We start from the raw sequence: 24266 nt of genomic DNA, 5'->3' as shown, positions 1-24266 counted from the left end.
TTTAAAATTAGAGTTGGACTCTAATATGTTATTTAATTAAAATTTGATTTTAATTAAATAAATTCGCCATAAAATATTGAAATTAGAGTTAGACTCTAATTTTTTATTTAATTAAAACTTGATTTTAATTAAATTCAATCACCTTAACTTATGAATTTAGAGTTTCACTCTGATTTGATATTTAGTTGAAATGTGATTTTAATTAATTAGTCTCGCCTTATAATTGTGGAATTGGAGTTAGACTCTAATTCTGTATTTGATTAAAATTTGATTTTAATTAAATATGCCAGCTAATTAAATTAGTTGATTAATATGATTAATTAATTGTTATGATCCATTTGTTTAAAAGAGTTTAGACGATTTTAATTGCTAGAAACTTAAAACGCGTTTGCATATAATATTGGATATTATATATTCATACATTTATGTGATGAATGTATTATTAGGTGATGATTATGGACTCGATCATGTGAATGTGTTGAATGGTTAATTTTATTCTTGTCATTTTATGAGCCTACGAGCTCTTAATTGTTTTGGGCCTGCGAGCCCGTTATTGTTATTGTTATTGTTATTTTAGGTCTGGGAGTCCATTTTCATCTAAGCCTGCGTGCTAACTAGAATATGATACATGTTGCAACTGGACTAATTGAAGACACGCGGAGAGGAGGAAACCATGGAGATGGTACATTGATACTGATCAATGCGATACCCCCTAGGAATTGACTAATTAGTCTTCCTTATGGCTCGGAATGACTAGATAGTAAAATCCATAATCATCCACTCTATTACATTATATTATATATATGTTTACTTGCATGGTAGATATGTAATACAACATATATGATTTTTACGATGAGACATTTGAATGCAAAACCCCTCAATAAAATATTTAGTCACATTTCTAATCGACTTCCATCATTATAGTGAAGAACCAGAGTCTCAAATCGTCTCAACTTGTTGAGTACACTCAAGGCTGGTCTATTAGGGATATGTTTGACACTATGAAATATTTGATATTTTTGAATGACGGGTTTGACTTAACTAAAATTTATCTTTTGTTGAGTACACTCAAGGCTGGTCTATTAGGGATATGTTTGACACTATGAAATATTTGATATTTTTGAATGACGGGTTTGACTTAACTAAAATTTAGTTTTTATTGAGTACACTCAAGGAGATAAATTTTAGAGGCATATTAAGCTAACACATAAGATGTGTGAAAACAAAGAGTTGTTGGCTTAATGATCTGAGAGTTGTATGGAAATATAATTGATAAAAATATCTACCCTGATGTTTTATTAAAACTTGTTGAGTACACTCAATGTCTTAATATAACAGATGAGATCTCAACCCATTGAGAGTCAATCATGGACTCCATAAATTTATGCAAGAGGGTCATAAATTTTAGTTAAATAGTGGGAGCATAATTAATTTAATAAAAATTCATGTTAAATTAATTGATGTATTTTATATATTATTTTTTTCTTTTTATCATTTATACTTATTGAATCGTGAGTAACCATATGTATCTGGGTAGCATATTGGATGCTAACAACCAAACCAAATCAAATCTTCTTGATTGACACCACAATTTGAGAATTCTTTTCATGCATGAGAAATTGGTTAAGTCATTGAGTAACACTTTCCAGAGACACCTACTGATGACTCGATTAAGTAAGAGGTGACTACTGTAATAAACACAGTGATGACAATAGTACTACACATATGTGATGTATGCAACTATGTCACATGAGTTACAAAAGTATCTTGAGAGTATAGATGCTAACGCATGATTTTTCATTTCAAATGATAATAATCATGTGTGGAAGGATATGAGAATTCCAAGCAACTATGCCGATGCAAAATGACAGAGTAATCTTTAGTCAATGCTTAGACACTGAAGGTGATTGACAAAGAGAAATGTCTCTATTGAGTTCAATCATAAACCATGAACAAAGTAATGACTTAATTCTGCAATCTCTGTTAGAGAAAGTTATTAACGACTAATTATGAATTTAAAGTGAATAAGCTTAAATGCCCAATTATTGAATTGCTTAACATGTTTAAAACTGTTATGCCAAATATCAAAGTTACGAATGGGCAAACCATTGATTCCTCTAAGGATATTAAGAAGAAGTCTAAAGGGGCTTTGTGAAAGCGTCTCATTTAGCTAAGACCATCAAAGCGAAGGACAATATCTAATCTAATGACCTTTGGTTTCATTATAGATGTTGGAAGAAATATTGCATGACTTATGTCTACTTCATGAGTTTTTTTAGGTATTTGATACCAGATGTAGACCTCATATTTATACAAATATGGAGAAACTAAATAGAAGTAGACCACTGCAAAAGGGAGAAGTTGACCTACACGTTGAAGAAGAGCAAAGACTGCTGCATTGCCTGTAGGAGCATGCTTCTTGCCATTCCCTTTTGAATTAGCATTGGAATTAGAGAAATGTTGCTTTGAACCCACCATAGAAGAACATTAAATGAATTTCATGTTTGGACATGAACTATTTTAATTTAAGAACAATTGTTGTTCATGCCTATCTTGATTAAGATCTTTATGGTAAAGTAAGTTACAAATAACATTTATATTCTAAATACTAAGCATTCCATAATGAGTATAGAAGTTAAAAGGCATACAAGTGATAATCTAAATAATACCTAAATCTGACATTGCAGACTTGGTCATATAGATGAAATACAATTTCAATATTACACAAAGATGTATATGTGGAATCAATTGATTTTGAATCATTTGACAAGTGCATATCATGCCTATTAGGCACAATGACCAAATCTCCTTTTATTTGAAAAGGAGAAATATCTGTATAATAAGCTATGCATATCTCCCAAAATCGTTTTTAGGATTAACAATAAGTCAACTATTAGATATAGCGAGATTAATAATAAGCCATGCATATCTCCCAAAATCATTTTTTGGGGTCATGCACTGATTGCAGTGTGTTACATACTAAATCATGTCATATCTAAGTTGGTTAACACAATTCCATATAAGCTATGGAAAGGCAATAGTCCCAATTTATCGCATTTGAAAGTTTGGGACTGTGACGCTTATTTGAAGCACATTGAATTGAATAAGTTTGAGACTAAATCCGATAAATACATATTTGTGGGATACCCAAAGCAGATATTTGGATATCAGTTCTATTAACCCATTGAGAAGAAAGTTTTTGTCTCACGATATATCGTCCTCTTAGAGAAAATGTTTACTCTAAGAGAGGACAGTGAAAGTAAAGTAGAACTTGAAAGCGTTCAAGAGTCCACAGATATAGTTAACCAAGTAGATGAATTCGAGTTTGATCCCATATCTGATATCGGACGTACTCTTGATCAGGGAGTAGAAACTCCTGAGGACATGTCAGTTCTATGTGAGTCTAGTAGAATTATCCGACTTTCAAGAAGGTGTGAATCCATGATTACTAATTATGCATTGCTGATACAGGATGATGAACCTACTAATTACATAAAAATAAAGTCAAGTGTTGACTTAAAGAGATAGAAAAAGACCATAAAACCCGTAATGAACTCGACGTTTATGAGCAATGTTTGGAACTTGGTTGACCCTCCTGATAGGATAAAATCCATAGGTTGTAAATAGTTTATAAGGAAAAGGTCGAGACGGATGAGAATATTCGTACATACAAAGTAAGGCTAATAGCAAAAGATTAAGTGTTAACCTTGACAAAACCTTTCACCTGTAGCCATCCTAAAGTTCATTCGAATTTTGATTGCATTAGTTGTATATCGTAACTGTGTGTTAAAACAGTCTCTTGGAGCTGAAATTTTCGATTTCATGGAAAAATCAAAATGTTTAATTTTATCAAATATGTAAATGAATTGTGTATTTACAAGAAGATAGTAGGAGCATTGTTGCATTTCTAACGACATCCTTATTTTTCAATCGTTGAAAATAATGGTTGTTAAAGAATTTATTCATGAACGATATGTGGAAGCAACTTGATCTATAGAGATAGATCTAGAAGATTGCTTAACTCATCCCAATCTATATAGATAAAATCTTGAGAAGATTTTATATGGAAAAACTGGTTTACTTTTAAGCGGTGTATTGGAAATTTTCCAAACATGAAACAATCGTTGGTTCAATAGTAGAAACCTAATACATGATTGTTTCAGAAACAGCAAAGAATTGAAATGTGGATCAAGATGTTCATTAATGAACTTGAAATAGTTCCTAACATTGATGATCACATGCTATTCTGATAACAATAGAGCCATCGCGAAAATGAAGAAACTAAGATCTCATCAATAATTCAAACATGTATTAAGGCAGTATACATAGAAATGACGTAAAGAGAAGAACAAATTCTCACATTTGACAATATTTTAGATCCATTGACAAAGAGTTGTCGTAGCATAAATATGATCGTCATGTAGACTCTTATGATATTGGATACATAAGTGATTCGATATAGTGCAAGTGAGAGTTTGTAAGTGTTATGCTCTAAATCTAATTAACCTTAGACATAAATGCTTTTAGTATAGAATTAATACAGATTTATGGTAGATTTGTTATTTAATTAATATTCAATTAAATCAAATAATAGAGTCCGTAAATTCAAATTTTCGTAATTTTTTAATCACAAGGAGTTGTAATTGTGAGATACAGATTACATATGATTGAATCTTAAATCATCCGTGGTCGTAAGTAATAACGAGATATGGATATCGTTATTACGGATAAACCATCACGTATGAAATTTCTTACTTGTGAAGTAAATAGTTGATTTTACAAGTTGAAGTATGGTGACACTTGAATGAATACGTGGATGTTTTGTTATAGAATAAAACATTGGAAACCCGCCTATAGATTCCACAGGATAACTATCTCAGTGTCAGTGGTTAATCTCTAATGTTTGGTAGTGGGATTGGTCATTTGACTTGAGGTCGTCATAGTATCTTATATGAGGATAATCATACTTTGACGGTGTTGGATGTTGCTCTGCCAAGGCCGCTAATATGATATCGTTCGGGTATGTCAAGAATCGTATGAAGGTTGTGAATGACCAATAGATGATTCGTCACTCTTAGATAGTAAGAAATTATGATCTGCATTTCATTCAATTAAGTCAATAACGAAATCTTTGGCCAATGTGTACTTATAAGTCAAAAATAAGTTTTCGACTTGTATTGACTTAATAGTGGAGTGAAAAATATGATCGATAATTGAGATTGACACACTTTCATATTTCGTAATTGATCGGATCGTATTGACGAAGGGATTAGAGTCTCACGGTAAACGAACGAGTTTGGTTTTATCATACCACATAACATTTTTCGTTACATGTATTGCCCTGACACATTGCTAGATGTCAATTTGGGACGACGAGTGTGAACTGGTGATAAATTAAAATGCTATTTTAATTTATCAATTTTGATTAGATCAAAATAATATTTCACGTCGTTAGATATCGTGATAGGGAACCTGATGGGTCGCACATAAAAGGAGAACTGGAAGATTGTGATTTATCAATTAATTAATTTAACAAGCGTTGTATAAATTAATTAATTGGATTGCTTATTTATAGGCTCGAATTAATTAGTTAGATTAATTAATTCATGGACCGAATTTAATTAAATGGATTAATTAAACATTGAACTGATTAGGCTAAGCCCGTTTGGGCTCATATAAATAAGTTATTAGGGTTTACAAATTATTAGAGAAGATTCATTATTCTTACTAGCACAAGAAGAATATTCTAATCCTACAATTTTGTTCTATATGTGGATTACCGTTAGAGATTGGGCAATTGAACAGCTGTGGATGACAGCTAGGAGTTGTTGGAACGAAAAGACTGGCAAAAGGTTTACAGAATTTTTAAAGGTACAATTTTCTTTCACAATTCCTATCTAAACACAAAGGGATCCTTAGTGGGAATCGAAATTTATTTTAATTTTCGTTGCGCACGTTAAGTAGATTCCTAACAGAAACATCATCTAGTTTGATGTGTGCAAGTTTTCATGTTTTGATTTGTAGAATTTGACTTTATCTTTCAGTTCAGATGTGGTATTTGGAGTCTCGATTGTATAATGTGTTCGACATCTGAATTTTTGAAATATCAGCAAAATCTCGAAATGGATTAGAATAATCATAATGAGTTATGCTGATGTTATATTTTCCTTCAAATTTGATGGAGTCTCGCATGCTAATGGAATCCAAATGGAAAATGAATATCAATAGTAGTAGAAAATGTCAAAATTTTAGTGAGGAGTGTAACTTTAGAAATGTCGTTTAGAATGAAAATTTTGAAATGGATCCAATATGTTAAAATATTGGAAATTTCAAAAGTTTGAAGCATACTCGAATTTACGGGGAAGCTATTGAATGTTGCCGCAAATATTGAAATGGGAAGTAATCTGTTTATGTTACCGTACACAGGGACGGAGCCAAGATTTGTGTTCAATGCGGGCAACATTTTTTGACGCCAAACTTCGAGGATTTGGTCATAGATTTAATGATGATAAAAAATAAAACAATATTACAACAATACTAAAAACGACATAATTTATATATTAAACTTCTTCCTTGCGAGTTTTCATATTTTGATATCGTCGTACAATAACTTTGTTATCGAGCTTCAAAAATATATATCTCTTTACATAAACAATAGTGCTATCATTCATCCACTGATCACCCATCCGATTACGCAATCTATTCTTTACGATGCTCATTGCAGAAAAGACTCTCTCCACAGTAGCGGTAGCAACCGGTAAAATCAATGCTAAAATCAAAAGTCTGTAAACTAATGGATATACCTTATCTTTCTTTGTCAGAACTAACTTCTCCGCAAGATCACCAAGGTCATTCAACCCTTCAAACTCTTTGTTAGAGCGCATGTCAAAAATATAAGTCTCAAGTTGATTGCTAAGTACAATTGCATCTACTACAGAGAAATCTAATGGATAAAGCTCAGCAAGTCTAATCAAGCTTTTCTTGTCAAAAGAGGAAAATGAATCTTGTGGGCATAAACAAGCTACACAAAGGAGTAACTCTGTATTTACCCCCGAGAAATGATCATTCAATTCTTGAAGTTGTAAGTCGTTGACAGAGTAGAATGTATCTACTCGATAATGATGTAAATTTGTAATTTCTGGAGAATTACGCTGAGGGCGACCACGAATCGCAAGGCATACAAACATATCATCCATGTTGGGTACATGAATGTAATGTTGTTGACAAAAAAAATATACTTCTTCCAAAAAGGAGTCCCACCCTTCGTCTCTCATTATTTGAAGTCGTCGTTTGCACAATCTCACCAATTGCATTGCATTCACAATATCTTGATCTTTCCTTCGCAATGCCTTTGACAGTTCATTTGACATCCCCAACACACTTCTCATCAACTGTAGATTAAATTCAAAATCAAACCTTTGTATCGACTCCAATAAATTTGTTGCATCAGATCTTTAATCACAAGAACAAGTTTCATCTTCAATAATCATTGCAAGTACATCTAAAACAGAAGAGAACATGGCAAGCAAGCTGACCAATGAATTATAATGTGAACTCCATCGTGTATCATCAGAGCGCTGAAGGGTCGTTTCTTGATTAAGTCCCCGTCCACTTAAAATCTCACCTTTTTCCAATGCCTCAACAATAAAGTCTAATTATTTTTCTCGAAGAAGATCACAACGTTTGGAATATGCTCCAACAGTATTTATCACACTCCCACCCACGCGAAAGAAGTTAGTAATAGGGATGTTCTTCTTTGCCACAGCCACAAGCGCAAGTTGGAGTTGATGAGCAAAACAATGAATGTAAAAGGCACATGGACTCTCTTTCAAAATGAGTGTTTTCAGACCATTAAACTTACCTTACATGTTACTTGCTCCATCATAACCTTGTCCTCTCAATCTAGACATGCTCAAGTTATATCTAGAATATACCTTATCAATTGTAGCCTTAAGTGATAGAGCCGTGGTACTTGTAACATGTTCAATCCCTATGAAGCGTTCATTGACATGCCCACTATTGTCTACATAACATAAAACAATAGACATTTGCTCCTTCATTGACACATCACAAGATTCATCAACTAAAATAGAAAATAGTGAATTGCCAACATCTTTGATAATAACATTGATCGTTTCAATAGTACAAGCATTTACTATATCCTTTTGAACATCAGGTGATGTCAATTTGCAATTGTGAGGAGCATTTCCCAATGTGATGGCATTAATAACTTCATTATGAGCAGCCAAAAATTGATATTGCATTAAGAAGTTACCTGGATTGAGAGAATCCTCAGATTCATCATGACCTCGAAATGAGTGCCCTTTCCACAAAAGAACTCGAACACAATCAATGGATGCATTAAGACGTGTAACATATGCATTTCTTCCTTGTTCTGACTGTTTGTAGAAAACTGATTGAATGTGTTGCTCTTGATTCATCAACACTTCACACTTAATGTGAGCTTGATTTTGTGCACTATAATGAAGTCTAACATGAGTATGAAGCATTTTTTTATCTTTCTAATATGTAAAACCTTCGCCAACAAAAGACTCACCTCCACCTTTCTTTCCAGAACTTGTTCTGAAAAGATAACAATACAAACAATAAGCAGCATCCTTCTCTACACTGTACTCCAACCAACTACCAAACTCTTTAAATCACGAAGGATTGAATCGTCTAATTGTTACTCCAAATTGTCGTTTTGGAAAGTCATGATCTTGGGGTTGATAAGGACCCTTTAACATATATGATCTTCGAACTTCATCTCGGATGTTAGCATTGTAATCCAAAATGGGTATCCTTAGACTAGGATCAGTTGGAAGTTTTGTGACATCAAACTCCACATCATTTGATAACCCCTCATCAACATTATCTACGTTCCTTTTTCGTTGAAAGTATCTATTCATTTGATATCTGAATTTAAACATTTGATATCCAATTATTACTTGAAGTGAGTGAGAATAATTCATAATAACAAAAGGATCATAAATTCACAATTTCACAATTTCAATTCGCAGTGCAATTCACATTTCACAATCCAATTTCACAATATCAATTAACCTTCCAATCCGTTATGAACCATCGATCATTCCTCATGGTCATTTACTAACCTATCATATCCCAAACGCCTTCCAACAGACAACAGTTCAGTTCAATTCAATTCTTTTTAATATGAATAACTCATATAAGTTAATAACAATGCTACAACAACATATAGCAGCCAGGTCTATTTTTGTATTTAAGTGATTCAGTACCTGGAATGGTCTAATGAGCAAGTGCAGCATTGTTAGAGCATTGATTGTTTTCCATTTAGACTTTCCAGTATTGCAGATCTGATCACTGTCCTCAATGACCCACCTAAGCTCTGGTACGAAAAATATATGGAGAACTGGAGAAGACTGTCAAAAAAATTCAGCAAATTACATTTATTAATTTATTATGATCCAAAAATTGATGACAATCTAACTTCACAATTGCCAAAATCAGTTACTATCTTCTTTCCAGGGGACTCAATTTTTAAATTCAGATCTTAACTTCAACTAGAATTAGAAAGATGAACTTATTCAATTTCTCTACACCTAACAGCATTTCCAATTCCACGATAGAAATATAAACCCATAACCCATCAATAATTAACCAGTAACATTCATAAAGTAAGTAGAACCATAAATACAAATTTCAATTTTCAGAATTTTCCACACTCCATCTTCACTGAAATATGCAGTAGGTAAGTAAGGTGACCTTCAATCACCTTCTTAGTTCTTTGTTCTTCTGGGCTCCGACTTCGGGTTTCTCCAATCTCCAATGAATCAATTCTTCTTTCGTTGGGCAGCTTGGGCTGGCAGACGCAATGGCAGGCGGCGTCGCGACAGCTGGCAGTGGACTAGAAGTCTGGAACTGTCAGTCTAGAAGTCGCCAGTCGGCGCCTGCGAGTTGGAGTAACGACTGGTGACTGGCTAAAAGCAGGCGATGGTGGAGGGTTTGGTAACGCGATTCAAGTTGCAACTTGCAAGGGTTTGGTAATGGTTGTGAATTGAACGAAATTGGGTTAATTGATTCAAGATTTCGGGTCAGGTCAGTAAATGGTCCATGGGCTGCGGGAAATTGGGTCTTTTTGATTAACCAGACTTTACCCAAAAATAAAAATAAAAATTAAAAAAAATTGTTTTGGGCCTACTGGAGCCCAAAGGTTGCCCGCACTGGACCCAATGGGGCTCTGCCCTTGACCGTACATTTCCTAAATTTTTACATGAAATAATAAGGCTTGACATGAGAGTGTCTAATAGAGCAACATATTCTAGTTGCTAGGTTTGGTTAAGATTTCTTAGGTGTGTGGAAGGTTGTCGCAAGTAATTGTAGGAACCTGGGGGGTGGGGACCGGATGGGCAGGTAGTCTGTTACGTTACGCTAAGCAGTTTGGCTACTTTTGCTGACTCTTGATGGCTAGGGTGCCATCAATTCAAAATTTTGAAATTTCCTTGTGAGAGAAACTCCCACTCGAGTGCCTTGATTTCTTGAGAATTTCCTTGTGTTTGGTTCGATTTTTGACTACTATTAGTGAAAATCGAATTTAACTTCATTCATTTTCAGTTTGGTTTATTCAAATATGAGTTTTGGGGGCATCTTTCAAGTTATATGTTATCAGGATGTCAAGAGTGAATTCGGTCATATTCAGATTTGCAAAGTTTGTAAGGTGCCGGTTGGTTCTTCAGTTCAGTTAGTTCGTTCCAGGTCAGTTTGTTTGCTAACTACGTTGTTCAGAGTGTGTGCTGTGGAGTTCTCTTGCAGTTCGTCTAGACACAGTGAGGTTTCAGCTGGTTACTTTGTTTTGGTTCTGCTGGCTTTCTGCATCTTTCAGTTTCTCTGGCCTCCAGTTTGGTTGCTGATTTGGGAGGCTCGTCAGCCACTTCAGATGCACTCGGTTCGGATTTTGGGACACCTAGCTTCGGTTCACGTCCTGGCAGTTTGCTTTCAGGGTTTTGCTGTTCAGTTGTTGTTCAGTTTCTGCTTGTTATTGTGTGTGTTCTTGGTGATTTTCCAGTTGCTGGGAGTGTATGTATTGCGTATGTATTGGTGCTGGGTTTCTTGCATTGGACTGTTGTTGAGTTTTCTGGAATTGCAGCCTCGTTCAGCCATTTACATATTATATTCTTGCATATTTTGGTGTCGGTCAGTGGTGCCTCCATTTTGGGTGAGTTTGCATTAATTAATTGCAGCTTTTTTTTGGACCATTCTTAGTTTAATTTGGCGGTCGAAGGCTTTCCCTTTTGGGAAAGTTTTCAAACATTTTTACTCCAGTTTTCAGTTGGTTTCGGTGTTGGATTGGGTCTCTATTTGGGCCTGTTTTGACTAGTTCTTTTTGGGTCATTTATCCCTCACTTTGGGCCATTTCCTTTGGACATTTAATTGCTGGAATCCCGTACTTCTTTTCTGCTCGTCTAGTGTTTTTCTGGGCCTTATATTGGGAAAATTACCTAAAAATCTATATTTAAAGACTAATTTTCAAAAAAATAAGGAGTTTTAATTTCATTTCAAAATTCAGGTGATAATTAGGTTTTAATAATTATATTTAATAAAATCATAACTTAACCTCACCAACCCTCACCCATCCAGGCCCGACTCCCAATCCCATTTATCCCAAAATTGAATTCATTTTTCCCCTCATCCTGACCCTTTTCCTTCGCTCTAACTTCTCTCTCTACTCACTGACCCATTCGCCCCACTATCCCAGCAACATTGGAAGCTTTACCATGCCGACGACACCATCGTTGTCGAAAGGGACGACTCGTTGTTGTGGTGGTGGTAATTTTGGAAATGGTGGTATAGATGCGGTGGTGCTCATGGAGGTGGTGGGATGTGATGATTTTCTGATATGTGGTTCGTTGGCTCTGGTGGTGGCGATAGCGGCTCTGTTGCGGTGTTTACTATTAGCTGTGGTCGTGGTGGTTGGTGAAGTGATAGTGCAGTGTTGGCTATGCTGTGGTGGTGGCTCTATTTCCGTTGGCTTTGGTGGTGGTGGTAGCGACTCTATTGTGGCGTTTGCTGTTAGTTGTGATCGCGGTAGTGTTAGTTGTGGGTGCAGTGCTTTGTGATGTGGTTGCGGTGGTTGGGTGCTGTGGTGGTGCGGTTGTAGCTATGTTGTGGTAGTGGCTTTGTTGCGTTGGCTCTGGTTGTGGTAGCGGCGACTCTTCTGCAATGTTTGCTATTAGTTTTGGTCGCGATAGTGATGGCTATGGGTGTGGTTTGGTGTGATGTGGGTGTGGTAGTTGGGTGCTGTGTTAGTGTATTTGTGCTGTTGGTGTGGTAGTGTTGAGGCGCGCGTGATGGTGTTTGTTGTTGGTGGTAGTGGTGGTACGACTATAGTGATGGTGGAGAACGGGTGGCGATGTGGACGAATTGCGACAATGAGAAGTGGAAAGTTTTTTGAATATGCAGTATATGGATTAAATGGTGGTGATGCTGTTAGGTTGTATTGGTGGTGGTGTGGTGTGGTGCAGTGCAGTGCTAATTGTTCCGTTGCTGGTAGTACATGTGGTTCTGATGAGGTAGTGTATGTTCGGTTGCTGGTGTTGGGAATGGTGGTGAGTGACCAAATCTATTTTCACTGTGACTTTCTGTGACCAAATTTGTATTAACTATGACCATATGTGACTTGGTTACATATAGTCACAAATTAGACTAATATGTCACAGACAGTCACACCAAAGACAAATTTGGTCATGAACACATAAGATCATTGTTCATAAGTTATGGTTACAATTCGTCGTTAAAGTCACAATTCACTGGTCACAGGTTTGAGTTCACAAGTCATAGCTATTTCATATAAGTCACAAGTCAATATAAATGGGTCACAGATCAATAGGTCACGTGTCATTTTGTAGAAGTCACGGATCAAATTTATAGGTCACATTTTATGTTATGAGTCATGGGTAAAAATTACAGGTTAAAAATCATATTTTATATATTATAATGTACACAGATCACAGTCTATTGCCTAGAAAAAGAAAAAAAAAGTTCTGTGAATTTAATATTTAATTACAAAATATGTTTTTGATTAATTATTTCATAACTAAAATTTTAATAGTATTCGATTTTTGAGATTTCAAACTTTATTTCTTAATTTTTGAAATTGATCATATGCATATTCATCCAACCTTATAGATCACAAATTCAATAGAATCGGTCACATATCACAATGTGCATAGGTCACAAATCTAATGGAATTGGTCATAGGTCATTGTCAAAAAAGAAGAGAAAAGAAAAAAAGTAGTTAGCAAAAATGTGAGCAGTCATCGGAATAGTCATTGAAACGGTCGGAGAGGTCGCCGAAATATTCGCCAAAATTGGATAAGTGGCCGGAATTAATGTCGAGAAAGTTGTCGGAGAGTTGTCGGAGAAGTCGACAGAAGCGAGGTGGGGTGGAGAGAGAAAGAGAAGGGTGATGTGATGGGTGGTAGGTGGGTTGGAGATAAGGTGGGATAAGTAGATTAATTATACCATATTATAATTAAATATTTAATTATCACCTGATTTTTGAAATTTTTTTAAAATTTTGTTAGTTTTGAAATGTGAATTTTTAGTGCAGGATTTATGTGGTTTCCCCCCTTATATTCCCTGATTCCTGCCTTTATTTGTCTCTCGTGGGTTAGCCCAGCTGGGCCTTTTTTTATTTCTTCTTGTTATAGGTAAGAAAACAGCCCATAAAAGTGGGCTTATTTCCAAGAAGGCCTCCTCCATCCCTGCCCAGGTTTGTCCCATTAATTCCCAGAATGTTTCTGATGGCCTTGTAAATAATTCTTCTCTGGCCTCTTGTGACACTTCCATGTCCAAGGAGGTACTCCCCTTTTCGAAGGAACTACATAAGGTAGCGTGTGAGTCCCCAAATGTGTCCCAAACACTTGGGGACGAGGATACGGATTCCAAAAGTTCCGATTTTCAGTCTCGTGCGGCCAAACTAAAGGACCAAAATGAGGAAAATGCTACTGGAATTGTTAATGTGAAAGAGGGTAAAGCTCCATGGGTAAACCTCTTCAAAGATAGTAGGAAAATGAAGGAAAACATTAAATTGAAGGCCTTTGATATTCAATCGAAAGAAGTTGTTTTGGGTGAATTGGATGAAGATAATATTGAGAATAGTTGGTGGTATGGTCTCGTTGGATATTATGCCGGTAGGTTTCCGGGAAAAGTGGCTTTACTCCAATTATGTGATTCTTGGAAGGTCGAGTACAAATATTATGTGCACTCTAGTGGGTGGTTAGTTTTCAAATTTGAGACGGACGCAGAAAGGCTTAGTGTGTTGCATGGCCCTACTTGGTAAATGGAAGACCATTAATGTTAAAAGTCATGCCCCTCTACTTTGATTTTGATGATAAAAATGTTAGCACTATGCCGGTTTGGATCGACTTGTCGGGATTGCCATTGGAGTTTTGGAACACGAATGCTTTGGGAAAAAATGTCTCCAAAGTGGGTAAACCCATCTTGACCGATTATGTCACGGTAAGTAGAGGTAGACTATCCTATGCTAGAGCACTAGTCGAAGTCGATGCATCTCTTGAGCCGATGCGGGTGGTTAAGATAAGGCTCCCTAATGGCATTTTGAGGAAGTGAGAAATTCTTTATGAGCATGAACCAAACTTTTGTGGTTCTTGTAAAGTGTTTGGGCACTCTTCTCTTGGGTGCAACTACAACAAACAAGCTACAGGTTATAAAGGAAATACCACAAATGGCAAGGCAATGAAAGACCCCAAGCCGGTTGCACATAAGGATAAAGTGCAAGCTGGCCAGATTTCTGCAATTTCTAATGAACAACAGGAGGATGAACAGGATACTTCATTCACTGAAGTTGTTAACAAGAAGGGCAAAAATCAGCCCAAGGGACTGAACGCAGGTACACGCAACCAGCAGACCGCAGGCATGCGCAACCAGCAGCCTGCGACCAGTGACTGCGACAAGAAACAATTTGGCTAGAATACGAAACTGGGGACAGATTGTGTTGGGCTAAATTCCACCAAAGATTGTGTTGGACAGATCATTAGGAATGAGTGTAATGGAAAATTAAAAGCAAAGCTTGACGAGCAAAGGGCCACTACTTCTAAAAAAGATGGGAAGAGGGGTATCTCCCTCGTTATCTCAACATGAAGATCGCTCGTGGAACATTAGGGGTTTGAACTTTCCCCAAAAAAAAATGGAGCTCGTAGCTTCATAAAGCAACATGATATTGATGTTATGGAAATTTTGGAAACAATGTTAGGGGAGACAAAATTAATCCGGATCATGCGGAATAAATTTGGTGGATTATCACAAACAAATAACTTTCAACTACATCGAGCAGGTCGGATTTTGATTTTGTGGAATTCGATGAAGGTTGATTTGGAAATAATGGAGACTACATCACAAGTCATTCATTGTTCTGCCAATTATAAGGTAAGTTCACGTACCTTTCTTGTTAGCTTTGTATATGCGTTCCATACTATTGTTAGTTGAAGACCACTATGGAATAATATCATGGAATATAGATCCAATTGCTCTTTGCCTTGGTTAATTTTGGGTGATTTTAACAATGTGCTTAACTTTGATGAAAGATGCAATGGAGCAGATGTTACGCCATACGAGGTTAAAGACTTTGAAAGTTGTTATCTTAATGTTGGTATTACCGATATGAGCTCTATTAGATGCTTCTACACTTGGACAAATGGTGCGAAGTGGAGTAAACTTGATAGGGCTATGGTGAATGAGGTTTGGATGCAAGCAGACTTTAATTGTATTGCTGATTTTCTCCCTTCGGGTTGCATTTCTGATCACTCACCATGCATTGTTTCATTTTTTATGCATGAGGATAACAAGAGGAGACCTTTTAGGTTCTTCAATGTGTGGTCCAACCACGAAAATTTCCATGATGTTGTGCAAAATTATTGGGTGTAAGAGATTAGAGGCACAAAGCAATTCATTCTTTGTAAGAAGTTGTGTAGTCTTAAAGGAGATCTAAGGAAGCTCAATGAGAAACATTTTTTACACATCTCCTCAAGGGCTAGAACGACTACTTTGACTTTGAAAATGGTGCAATTGGAGTTACAAGAGGACCCTCTTAATATTGAACTTCAAGGTAGGGTGGTATCTATGAGGAAAATGCCATGAATCTTTGTGAAGCGGAAAGAAGCTTTTATCATCAAAAGGCCATATGTGAGTATCTAAAAAATAGTGATAAATGCACTAAGTTCTTTCATTCGATGGTCAAAAGAAATGCAAAACGCAACTTCATTGCTACGGTAAGTAAAGGAGATGGAACATATACTTCATCACTACAAGAAGTGGCCAATGAATTCGTCCTTTTCTACACTGATTTACTTGGGAAAAAAGTCTCGGGAGACCTATTGATGTTGATATCTTGAATAATGGCTCCATGTTATTGGATGAGCATGCCATTGCACTTGTTCGGGTTATTTCGGACAATGAGATTAGGGATGCATTGTTTTCTATTGGTGATGATAAATCACCAAGATCGGATGGATATATATCACGTTTCTTCAAAAAAAATCTTGGAGCATTGTTGGAAATGATTCCATGGGAGCGGTTAAAGAATTTTTCAAATCTTGCTCACCCCTCAAGCCAACAAATTACAGGGCCATTGCCTTAATTCCTAAGGCAAGTCAATCTATTGGTGTAGGGGATTATCGACCTATTGCTTATTGTAATATTTTTTATAAGGTTATCATAAAGATCCTTGCTTCTAGATCTCCTATTCTTGGACATATTATTGATCAATCACAAGCCGCATTCATGGAAAACAGAAGCATGATGGAAAACATTCATCTTGCACAAGAACTCTCAAGGAAATATAATAGGAAAAGAGTTACGCCTAGATGCCTCTTTAAAATTAATTTAAGAAAGGCATATGATTCGGTTAATTGGGATTTTCTTAGAAGTGTGCTTGAAGGGCTCAAATTTCCAACAAAATTCATTGCATGGGTGATGGAATGTATCACAACGCCTTTGTACTCCATTGCATTGGATGGTTGCTTCCATGGTTTCATTAAAGGAAAGAAGGGGCCTTGTCAAGGTGATCCGATTTCTCCCTACTTGTTTGTTATTTACCTTGAGTACTTTTCAAGAATGTTGAAACAAGCTACTGAAAATAGTGAGTTTAATTTCCATCCTAAATGTGGCCCATTAAAGATTACCCACCTTGCTTTTGCGGATGAATTGATGTTCTTTGCTAGAGGGGATGCTATCTCGGTTGGTATTTTAATGGAATGTTTATCCAATTTTGGAGATATGTCCGGATTAAAGATGAATGTTAACAAGTCAAACTTGTACACGGTGGGTGTCCACGAACAAGAGTTGGAGGATTTGTTCAACTAACAAACTTATTGAAAGGATCTATGCCTTTCCGTTACTCAGGGATTCCACTTGCGGTGGAAAAACTTAAAATTAATTCCTACGATTCACTCATCAACAAAATTAAGGACAACATTGGAGCATGGTCGAGGGCTACTTTATCTTTTGCAGGGAGAGTGGAACTTGTGAGAGCCATCCCATAAGGTATTGTATGTTTTTGGCTCTCCATTCTCCCTATTCCATCCATGGTTGCATCTAAGGTTACTAGCTTATGTCGTAACTTTCGTTGGGATTCAAAAAATCCGTTGGTTGCTTGGAGAAGTATTTGCTTACCTAAACAAGAAGGTGGGTTGGGATTTAGAGAAATAAAATGCTGGAATTCGGCGATCCTCGCTAAAACTCTTTGGAACATTTACTCCAAAAAAGACACACTTTGGGTGAAGTGGGTAAATATGATTTTCCTTAGTGGTAGGGACATTTGGGACTACACGGCAAGGAAAGACGACTCTCCATTACTTAAAAGATTGCTGGAAATTCGTGACAAATTCCTACAACTTCAATGACCAGATAAGAATGCACCTCATACTGCACGGCCTGAAGCAGTTTCTATGGCTACAATAGATAGCTTCATTGCATGCACAGCAGGGGGCAGTTTTTCTGTTGCAGCAGTTTATGATTTTTTCAGAACAAAGGGGACAAAAGTTGCCTGGACAGAAATAATTTGGAACTCCTATGTCACCCTGAAACATGCCTTTATCCTTTGGTTAGGAGCTAGATCAAAGTTACTAACAAAGGATAAATCGAAACATTTGGATATTGATGGAAGGTTTATTTTTTGTGGAGTTGATGAGGAGACTGAGCGTCACTTATTTTTCTCCTGCCCAATCAGTTTTGCTGTTTTGGGACATGTCCGTGATTGGTTGGGCATTAGACATTCCATGTCCACCATACCAAGTGCATTGAAGTGGATTGAGAAAGAGGCTCGGGGGACAACATGGCATAGCAAAGCTGAGCGTGTCGCTCTTGCAAGCACCTTTTACCATTTATGGATGGCGCGTAAAAGGGTATTTTTGAGGATTTAAAACCTAATGTTGAAGGCATTGTTTGTAAGATCAAAAGTTATGTTCTCTTTGTATCCGTATGTTTTTATTCATTTTGAGTCTTTGGCATTTGACATTTGAACTTTTTTTGTTCATCATTTCGTGTTTTGCTTTTTAGAACTTCTCCCGGCTATGCTTGGTGTACTTGTCGTTGGTTTTACTTTGCTAGCTCGGGTATGCCCGGAGTACTTGTAATTTCCGCACTTTGATTGCCCTGTTACATTTACCAATCAATTTTATTTTTTTATTTTTTTTTGGAAATTTCAGATTTTTTGTAAGGTTGAAGTTGGAGCATGGGAAAACCAAATTTATCAAATTTTAACACTCTATAATTTTCTTGTATCAATATTTATAAAATATTATATCATTATTAATTTGTTTTCAAATATTTATTTATTTCGACTATCTATTAGCTGTATTCATTTTTTAATTTTCTATAAAATTTGTTATGAATTACAAGGGATTCATGGATCTCGTCCAATGACGGATCCAAGCTCTCCAGTGAGCACGATAGTCGTTGATCATCAATGGCTCCAATAAAAACCAAATACATAATTTTACTAAAATTGAACACATATATTTCTATTACATTAGATGGTAACATCCACCAAATGTCATAGTGGTCAAGGTTTCCTTATTTTTCTAGAAATTTGCTATTTATATACCGACGGTTGACACACCCATGTACACTCCTCTCACATGAGGAGGGGCCCATGCCCAATAAAAAAAGCACAGGCACCCCCTCTTGTGAGGGGCGTGTACACGGGCGTGTGTACACATATCACGGTTCATTTTTCTAAGGGGAGCATGGGTTTGAATCTTACCTTTTGTACTAGTTTCAATGACTATGCTACAAATGGCTAAAAATGTTGAACTAAAATAGTTGCATAAAATATTGCTCTCACTGAGAGCTGAACTCAAAATCCTTCACTTCTTAAATGGGTGTTCTAACCAATTGAATTACAAGAACTACTTGAAAATAAACAAAATTACGAATATATATCCAAAACAATATATACATTGATTGCAAAAAAAAAAAATAGTATCGACAAATCTAGTTAGGGCGATCGTTGGTGCTGATTGAATGCTGGATCCTCCAGTGATCTCAACGATGATGTTAACTAATAATATTTCTATAGGTCAATACTATCATTAACGATTTTACTCAAGCCTGCGATCAACAAACGACAAAAAATGAAGGTAGTAAAGAACTAACAACCATCCAGCCTAGTTACGAGTTGGAAGCAGTCTCTACGAAGAGACAAAAGGATAAAAAACTATTGAACATACTTCTAAATCCTCGAAACACTTCATCGAAAAAAAAAGACATGAATGAAGAGCATATTTGGAAAGCATATTGTAATTAGTGTGAAAACGACTTCACTTGGAAATAAAAATTTAATGGTACCTAATACAACATGATGTGATCCAAGAGCTGCAAGCAACCAAATCAAATCCAACATCAAGCCCGGGGAAAGATTCGTTGAAAGTCGAAGGTGGACCTATGACACGAGCAAGGACAAAGCGAGTGAAAGAGGCGATGTGATTACTCGTCAAGACAACCATCGATGAAATCATGTTCGGGACTCAAAATGGAACAAATTTTGTGTTCGGGTCGAAGGCCGAAACCAATTGGATCAACACGATACAAGCAGCTGAAGATGGAGCTGGAGAGAAGAACCATGCGACCACATGGTTAAAACCGTCCTGCGGTCGCACAAAGTGAGGCAGGAAATTATTCGAGATTTTCAAATGTTCCATGAGGCCGCATGATTTTACACTTGACACGTTTTTTTTTTTCGCGAATTTCTTATTTTTGATAGAATTTGATATTTAATAGATTTCTTACTATATTTGAAATATTAGACACGTTTTTACCTAGTTTTTTAGATCTAGTATAAATACTATTTTATTTTCAAATGTAAGAACCTTTTGACATTATTCGTAATTTGAGAGGCTATATTGCTTTCAACTCTTGTTCTACAATTGAACAATTCAAGAACTTATCAAGATTGAATCTTGTGGCGTTCAAATCAACTGGGTGAGATTCCATATTTTTGTGTAATCAAGAGGTCTGTACATCGTCGGCGATTCGAGTTGCTTGGTTTCAGGTCTATTGAATTTAATCCAAAACCTTGTTTTGGCTTTTTTGGAAAGATTTCAATCTTATTTGTGGGTTCTGTAGCGTTTGCTTACGTGGGTTCACATTAGTTGATATCAGAGCTTAACTCCAATCCAAGGTTATATCCCTTTTAATTCGTGTTGAGTCAGTTATTCATTTTTTCTTATTATTCGTCGTGTTATTCGAGTCAGTTGTTATTTTTGAGTTTTTAATCAAAAAAAAATTCAAAAGTTGTTTTTGGATATAATTTGCATCCAAATCAACTTCCATTTGTTGCCTCAGTCTTGCTTTTGATTTTTCAATCCCAAGAGTAAAAATAAATTTACTGTTCATCTCTAGGGTACTTTTCATCCGTACGCAGTAAAAAAAAATTATTATTATTATTATTATTATTATTATTATTATTATTATTATTATTGTTGTTGTTGTTGTTGTTATTGATCTTGGGGAAAATTTACCAACTCTCTTTAGTTCCATTTATTATTTTGTGTCTAATTTAAAAGTTAGTTAGTAATTCTTTCCTTATTTCGTGTTTTTGAGTCAGTCTTTAATTGTTTAGTCCGAATTGCCAGTCAGAACTAAATTCCTAGGTTTTGTAGTCTCAGTCACATCAGTTTGAATTCCACGGGATTAATTTTTTTGGATTGAGTTCTGAAATTGTTCTTTTGGAGACTTGGTGAAAGCAACGAGTGGAAAAATGCAGAGAGGTGAGAGCAGTAGAGGGAAAAAGCCGTATTGAGTGAAATTTCGAGTGAAAACTTGTGAGGCTGAAAATAATTTAGATTTAGGATGTCTGATAGGGAAGGATCAAATTCAGGAAGGGTTGATGATCGAGTTTCCATGCTAGAGGACTCGGTGTGGAGGATTGAGCGGTTATATATAGATATGAGAGATTGGATGGATAGATAGGATGCACAGGGAGAAAGGCAAAATACATTGCCTGTCAATATCCGAAGAGGTGGTCTTAATGCACGAAGACAGGGTAGGCGAGAACCTAGGATGGAGGAACTTAGTGAATTTGAGGTTGATAATGAATTGGATGAGGATGGGACAGTGGATATGGATAATGGAAAGGGTAAAACTAGAGGAGTTAGACCAGAAATGAGAGGTAGGAATCTCGATGGAGATGAGGTGGATGGAAACTTGAGTAACATTAAAATGATCATTCCTTCCTTCAAAGGTAGGAGTGATCCGGAGGCCTACTTGGACTGGGAAAAGAAAATTGAGTTAATCTTCGATTGCTACAATTACTCGGGGAAGAAGAAGGTGAAATTTGCAGTTCTTGAATTCACGAATTATGTAATCACTTGGTGGGATCAGGTGGTGACTTTGAGGCAAAGAAGTGGAGAGCGACCTATCAATACATGGGAGGAATTGAAAACTATCGTGCGGAAGAGGTTTGTACCTACTCACTACTACCGGGAGCTTCATCAAAGATTGCAAAATTTATATCAAGGCTCCAGGAGTGTGGAAGATTACCATAAGGAGATGAAGACACTAATGATCAGGGCAAATGTATAGGAGGATAGCGAAGCTACCATGGCTCGGTTTCTGCGTGGATTGAACAGAGACATTGCAAATACAGTGGAATTGCAGCACTATGTGGAAATTGAAGACATGTTACATGTGGCGATGAAGGTAGAAAGGCAGTTGAAGCGAAAAGGAACAGCAAGGCACCCATCTGGATCTTCGAGTTCTAATCCTTCTTGGAAATTGAAGTGGGAAAATAACAAAGGAAATGGGACTATTGCAAGAGGAAGAGCTGAGGTACTAAGAGGCAAGGAAGAGGGTGCTAGCAAGCCTATACCAAGGGGGGAGTCACGGCCATCACGAAACAGGGACATCAAATGTTTTCGATACTTAGGAGTAGGGCACATTGCTTCTCAATGCCCAAACAAGAAGACAATTATTCTATGAGACAGTGGGGAAGTGGAAACTGGAAGTGAAAGTGAATATGTAGACATGCCAGGATTGGAAAATGTCGATGAGGAAGATACAACTGAGTATGCACTTAACAGTAGGTTGTTGGTCACGAGGCAAGCTCTTAGTACTCAAATCAAGGTGGACGACTTGGAGCAGCAGCGAGAAAACATATTCCACACGCGGTATCACGTTAATGGTAAGGTATGTAGTATAATAATTGATGGCGGTAGTTGTACTAATGTAGCTAGCACTAACATGGTGGAAAAGTTGGGCTTAACACTATTAAAACATCCTAGACCTTGTAAGTTACAATAGCTGAATGAATGTGGGGAGGTCAAGGTGACAAAAAGGGTGTTGATTAATTTTTTCATTGGTAGATATCAGGATGAGGTAATGTGTGACGTTGTACCGATGCATGCGGGGCATATTTTGTTAGGAAGACCATGTCAGTATGATAGGAAAGCAATGTATGATGGGTACAGAAATAAGTACAGCTTTATAAAAGATGGGAGGTCTATCTCTCTTACGTCATTAACACCGGCACAAGTATATGAGGACCAAGTTCAACTGAAAAATGAAGACGAAGCGAGAGCGAAAGAGTTAGAGAAACAGAGAGAAAAGAGTGAGGTGGCCAATAGAAAGGAAAAAAGAGTGGGGCCACACGAGAGAAAAGAAGAGTCTTCCGAGAGAAGAGAAAAGCCGAAATAAAATTTCTTTGTGAGAGGGAGTGAATTGAAAAAGGCAATAGTTGAGAGACAACAAATGATATTGTTGGTTTACAAGGAGTCACTCCTCAACTTTGAGGAGCACAACACATCCCTCTGTAATTTGGCTATTTCTTTGTTGCAGGAATTCGACGATATATTTTCGAAGGATGTGCCTAGTGGGTTACCACCCACTAGAGGAATTAAGCATCAGATTGATTTATCGACCAACTTATCGGAGCAATCTAAAGGAGACAAAGGAGCTTCAAAGGCAAGTTGAGGAATTGATGAGCAAGGGATATGTAAAGGAAAGCATGAGTCCATGTGCAGTACCTGTGTTGCTGGTGCCAAAAAAAGATGGGTCTTGGAGAATGTACGTGGATTGCAGAGCCATCAACAACATCATGGTAAAGCATCATCACACAATTCCTAGGCTAGATGATATATTAGATGAGCTACATGGTGCATGTTTGTTTAGTAAAATTAACCTTAAAAGTGGATATCATCAAATTCGCATGAGGGAGGGTGATGAATAGAAAACGACTTTTAAAACTAAATATGGGTTGTATGAATGGTTAGTCATGCCGTTTGGACTCACAAATGCACTAAACACTTTTATGCGATTAATGAATCTTGTTTTGCATGCTTTCATTGGAAAATTTGTTGTAGTTTATTTTGACGACATTTTAATCTATAGTAAGAGTCTTGATGAGCATGTGGAACATCTAAAATGTGTGCTCGTGGTTTTAAAAAATGAACAACTTTATGCCAATTTTAAAAAGTGTACATTTTGGCTTTGTGGTTAGTGCTGGCGGTGTAGAGTTAGATGAAGAGAAAATAAAAGCTATTAAGGATTGGTCAACACCTAAAAACATAACCGAGGTTCGAAGTTTTCATGGATTGGCTAGTTTTTATAGGCGTTTTTGTTAGAGATTTTAGTACAATCACCACACCCTTAACTGAAATTGTCAAGAAAAATGTAGAATTTCATTGGGGGTTAGAGCAAGAACATGCATTCAACACTATCAAAGATTATTTGTGTAAAGCACCGATTTTAGCACTTTCTAACTTTGACAAAAC

Source organism: Olea europaea, chromosome 10, assembly GCF_002742605.1.
Source record: "Olea europaea var. sylvestris chromosome 10, O_europaea_v1, whole genome shotgun sequence".
Lineage (NCBI taxonomy): Eukaryota > Viridiplantae > Streptophyta > Magnoliopsida > Lamiales > Oleaceae > Olea > Olea europaea.
Note: the sequence above shows the minus strand (reverse complement) of the source record.